The sequence below is a fragment of the Alligator sinensis genome, unplaced genomic scaffold (genome assembly GCF_000455745.1).
Source record: "Alligator sinensis unplaced genomic scaffold, ASM45574v1 scaffold1089_1, whole genome shotgun sequence".
Lineage (NCBI taxonomy): Eukaryota > Metazoa > Chordata > Crocodylia > Alligatoridae > Alligator > Alligator sinensis.
In genome coordinates this window covers 83,544-89,079 of record NW_005842030.1, presented here as the reverse complement: position 1 = coordinate 89,079, position 5,536 = coordinate 83,544, and the positions used below count along the sequence as shown (strand labels likewise).

At 50.9% G+C, this 5,536-nt stretch overlaps 1 protein-coding gene across 2 annotated transcripts in view; it reads left to right on the top strand.

Moving 5' to 3' along the window:
- The first annotated feature begins 176 nt into the window (after nt 1-176).
- Nucleotides 177-5,536, top strand: part of KCTD21 (potassium channel tetramerization domain containing 21) — a 20,901-nt gene continuing 15,541 nt past the window's right edge. For both annotated transcript variants that reach the window (XM_025202553.1, XM_006022325.3), the window contains exon 1: nt 177-239. The gene's annotated coding sequence lies outside the window, so the exon portion shown is untranslated. The remainder of the gene's footprint in view (nt 240-5,536) is intronic.

The window sequence follows — 5,536 nt, the reverse complement described above, 5'->3', positions numbered from 1 at the left end:
CCCACTCCCAGCTGCGCCGCGCTGCGGCGGCTGCGGCCCCTTTAAGGCCAGCGGAGGAGCGGCTCTTGCCCCGCGGGGGTTGCCGGGACATGTAGTCCCGCAGCCGCCGGGCGCCCCGCGGTGGAGCCCGGGGGAACTACAAGTTCCAGGGGTGGCCGCGGCCGCGCTCCCGCTCCGCCTCCTCCCGGGCTGCTGCCCCGGGCTCGGCTCCAGCGCCGGGAGAGGGGTCGGCGGAGCAGGTGGGTGCGGAGGGCAGTGGCGGGGGGGTAGCTCATGTACCCTGGCCTCTGCCTGGAGGGGCATCTTCAGCCCATTCTACAGAAGGGAAGACTGAGGCACAGAATGGTCAATGGGGGCATCTTCCCCAGGCCCATCCTACAGAAGGGAAGACTGCGGCACAGAGCAGTCAAGGGGGGGATATCTTCCCCAGGCCCATCCTACAGAAGGGGAGACTGAGGCATAAAGTAGGCAAGTGGGGTATCTTCCCCAGGCCCATCTACAGAAGGGGAGACTGAGGCATAGAGCAGTCAAGGGGGGCACCTTCCCCAGGCCCATTCCACATAAAAGAAAAATGAGCCACAGAGCAGTCAGAGGGTGGAGGGGGCATCTTCCTCAGCCCATTCTGCAGAAGGGGAAACTGAGGCAGAGAGGTCAGGGCACGTGGCTCAGGTCAGCTGCCAAGAGAGCCCGCAAGTCATGATTTCCCATGGCTAAAGGGTTGGGCAGTGCTGAGGCTAGGTGGGCGAGGTGCCTGTGGCTCAAGGGAACTGCGAGTGCGCCGGTCTGTGCTGATGTTTCGAGAGCTTTGGGGTCCTCGCTGTCACCACCAGCCCCTGACTGGCCTGTACGGACTGCAGAGCGATCGTGCTGCCCCTTCCTGCTGTGGGAAGGAGAAAGGGAGCCGATCCCTTAGCATATGTGGAGGGTTTAATTTGGCAAGTGGCTGCTGCTTTCTTAAGGGTTTGATTCTCTGGTGAAGGCCTCGCCGGTCTGTCTGCACGTCCTCCCCAGCCTGCACAGGCCTCTGCTTGCATTCGGGACACGCAGGCAATTCGGTTGCCCTTTAGCCTGTCCACTGAGCTCCAGTTCTCAGCAAGAATCGCCGGTGCTGTTTCCTGGACAGACTGCAGCCTCTGGAAGATGATGCTTTAAAGCAGTATTTTTTTTACGCACGCCTTTTTGGCACAGATGGAGTGGCTGTTCCCAGTGGTACAGAGTGGGATTGAGGAGTGGGGCCAAAGGAGTCGGGACCATTATGAAATGATTGCTCCCCTCGTTCATGTTGCTTTGAGGTCTTTCTGGCAATGAACTCTCTACAGGCCTGCCTAGAGAGAGGACTTTCCAAGATGAAATCTTGGAAATACCCACATTTCCCCCCAGCGTATTACTCCATGTTACAACAGAAAACAGATTGATGGCAGCCCTCCCATTGAGTCAGGACAGGGAGGGTGGTGATATCCCTCTTCATACCTGCTGAGAGATTGCAACCGCCCATCCCCACAAACTGAGATCACATCTATGTCTCTATACTCATGCATTGAGTCAGAAAAGAGGCAAGCCTTTCTGGCCTTGAAAATCCCACTTTTATAATGTCAAACTTACCCCAAGAGGCACTCCCAGTTTTAACCAAGCAGTTAACCACCAGGCCCTGTCTTTCACATTGTCTCGGTGGAAATATTTTTCTTCCTACCCTGCAGCACTACAAGGAGAGAATGTGGGTTTTCCACAATGAACTTAATCAAGATAAGCACATACAAATGCATAGTAAAGCCCACGCTCCAGAACTGAGACAGCAATGAGTGGGTGGCCCAACCACCGATACCTGCCAGTCCTGTTAAGCTATTCTCTGCAGATTGTGATTTAACTCCTTTTTTATATCTTCCCGCTGCCCTGAAACCTAGAGGTCACTGCTGTTTGGTAGTGGTTAGGCAAGGGGTGAGCTAAGTCTCAGGTATGTTCATTTTGTTTCTCCCCACCTCCCTTTGTGGTTACTCCGTTTTGTCAACCCATTGCAGCTTTTCTCATTAGCTGCGCTAATTAGCTGCGCTAATGTCCGGGGCTGCCTTTTAGATTATTCTTTACTTCCCCTGATCTCTCACTGGGACATCTAGTAATAATAATATGGTCCTGAAGAAGGACTAGGAACGAAATATGTTTAAAGACAGTGATAGCTGAAGTAGGGAAACAGGCTGGTGCTATTTGGTATGACCAGATCTCAGCTTCAACGCAAATGGACATTGTTCATGGTATTTTGTAGGTATTGGAATTTTTCATTGAATCTGAAATGGACTATTGCACAGTCTTAATTGTGACTTAGTCTCAGGCCTCTGGCAGCAAGGGACATGTTAATGAATGTTAAAGCAAAATGAAGCCTGTAAAAGTCAAGTCAAGTCAGTCCCAAGGTCACTGTGGCCATTGGGGCACTTTAGATGCTGTTACAACCCTCCACCCTATCCTGTGTTCAGCTAGATTTGTGCAGTCTCACAATTGAAGCCCCAAGTCCTTAATATTGGTTCCCCAGCTCAGCTCCTCTTCAGTCTCCCTCTCCTTCTCCTTCCCTCCACTGCACCCTGCATTATGGTGTTGGCAAGGGTGTCCAAAGCATTGCAGCTTCCTTCGTTGCACAGCCTCCAACAATGGTTCATAGGTTCCAATTTCTTGATTGATTTGCTGCTTGACAGACTCATTGGCTCGGTGCTCAGTGTACGAGACCGAGCACATTTAACAGCAAGTGAGTAATACATGAGAAAAGTGAGAAACCTTGGGCATGTCATCCAAATCAGAACAAGCATAATGTAGGGGGAAGTGCCTTTGGACAACCAGAAAGGCCTGCATATTTCACCTGGATGTACTCAAGAGAAAGAAACCCTATTCCAGCACTTTGAACAACCAAGCTTACTTGTCGATCCATATTTAATGTCTTTAGCTGCCAGTGAACAGGTGCACAGAATTTTTTCCACAGTTGCCTGTTAAATGGAAACAGCTCATCCCCTGCTAGTGGAGAAATATTTTCTATAATACATTTCCTAGCTTCTCTTTTGTCCCAACTTTACTAAAATTACCCAAGCAACTGGGATTCCACTAGTTCCCTTGGCATTATTCCAAAGGCAGATAGATCTGTTCTTCCCGATGCGTAGCATAAATGTTTCATGCCTTATTTTCAGTTTATTGCCACTAGTAATTCTACATTGCAGCACCCTAAATAATTAATCTCCCTGTTTGTTGTACATAGGCTTAGCAAACCATCTGGAACACCTTGGTCTTCTCTTAACCAAGCTGCACATCTTTAATTCTCTTAACTTTTCAGTGTAATCTGATCTCTCTCATTTTGCTGCTCTGGATTTAATTCCTTTTGCCCCAAATGAAACACCATGTAATCAGCCTGTTTCTATTTATTCTGTGGTACCCAAGCAGCCCAAAGTGCCATTGGTCACTTTTTCCTGCTATGCCACCTTGCAAATTAATGTTCAGTTTTATGTCTCTCACAGGATCCAGGGAAACCTTTCAAATTTCTGCCTCCCAGCAAATGCCTGTGTTGGGGACTGTTTGTCCCTAGCCGTGCTGCTTTACACTGTCAAATCAAAACCTCACTTGACTTCCTAATCTGATTAATTTCTTTTCACAACATTTCTTTGCCTTCAGCCTTCATTGAGATTTACAACTCCTCTTAAGCTTTTATCATTCCCCACATCATCAATGAGGCTGTTAAAAAGGACCGTCAACATTGTGAAGGCATGCAGCTAGACACCTCTTCCCAACTGGCTGTTTCAAAGTGGACTGATTGAAATCATAGCGATCCGAATCACCAGTGTGATCAGCAAGAAAATGTTATTTTAATAACTGATTCTAATGTTGTTTTGCAGTTGTTCTTTCTGCATGAAATTCTGTTTCCCTTTGCGCGCCTATATGACGGTTTTCCAGCTGCTTAGGTGGTGCTTTGGGCACTCATGGACAAGCTGAGATTTGTCCACCTGCCGCAGGTTAGAGTTGTCTTCTTTTGGGGCAGTATGCCTTGTATTTGTGTGAACAGGTTTAGGAATAGGTTAGACAAAGACTTGGATGGGATAGTTTAGTTGGGGGTGATCCTGCCTCGAACAGGGGGCTGTACTAGATAACCTCCAGAGGTCCCTTCCAGCCCTACTTTTCTATGATTTGATGAGTCTGTTATCCCTGCCTGTTGCACATAGACTGAGCATGTACAGAACATGACGCACTAGCTGGTCAGTCAGTGAAGTGGGGGATATGCACTGGGTTTTGGTTATCTTTGGCTGCCAGACAAAGAGATCTGTCCTGTTCAAGGAACATTGTGAAGATGGGAAATGCTTTAAGTAACTCAATTACTCAAAGTCAGGGGCAGGCAAAATACAGCCCGTGGGCTGAATCCAACCTGCCAGGCAATTCTATCCAGCTTGTGGGGCCTCTCCACAAGCCAAAAAAATTATCATGGGCCCTGGCCCTCAGCAATGGCAATGAAAGCTATTGCCTCCATGCAGGTGTGGCTCTGGCTGTTAAACACCCAACCCTCACCCCAGCCTGGCTTCACCTGCCACCAGCCCCAAGAGAGGGGGTCCTGGAGACAAGAAGCTTCTGCCTGGCAGGGGCTTTTGCTTAGTTACTCCATGGCTGTTCCCCAGCCCTCGCTCCCTGGGAGTGTGGAAATTCAGGTAAGGGCCCCACCGGGCTGGGGGCCAGGGACTCCTGTTGGGGGAAAGTGAGTCGGGAGCATGGGGAGCCAGGCTGGCCTACCACGCTGCCACTATGTGTAGCCAAGGGCTCGGGCAAGAGTGCGAGAGCTGCACGGGATGGAGCTTGGTGGGGCTGGCCCTGCACCCTGCCACCATGTGCTGCCAGAGACGTGGGTGGGAGTGCTATGGGGCCAGGCCAGGCTGGCCCCACGTGCTGCCGCCCCATATAGCCAGGGACCTGGATGGGAGTGTGGGGAGCTGCATGTTATGGGTCCGGGTGGGGCTGGCCCTGCACACTGCCACCACATATGGCGGGGGACTTAGGTGGGGAGCTGCATGCCATGGGACCAGGGCGGGATGGTCCTGCACACTGCTGCTGTGTGCAGCCGAGGACTCAGGTGGGATCACGGGAGTTGCATGCTATGGGGTAGGGCTGGCTCTAGATGTTGGTACCACATGCAGGGACTGATATGCTCCAGGGACTCCAAGGACAGCCCCCCCGCAACACCCCGCTGCCCCCCACACTGTACACCCACATGCCCCACCATACCCACACACACATCCATTCCCTCCCACACTTAGAGTCTAAGTAACTTGGCTCATTGCATGTAAATCCCACTTTATAAGCCACAACTGTCTGTAGAACAAGAGGGGGAAAAATCTGCAATCTTTATCCATTTGGGGGGCAACTGAGAGCGAGCAGATTTAGGCTAGATATCAGGAAAAACTTCTTCACAGTAAGGGTGACCAACATTTGGAATGGGCTTTCAAGGGAGGTGGTGCACTTTCCCACCTTGGGGGTCTTCAAGAGAAGGCTGGGTAGGCATCTGGCTGAGGTCATCTGACCCCAG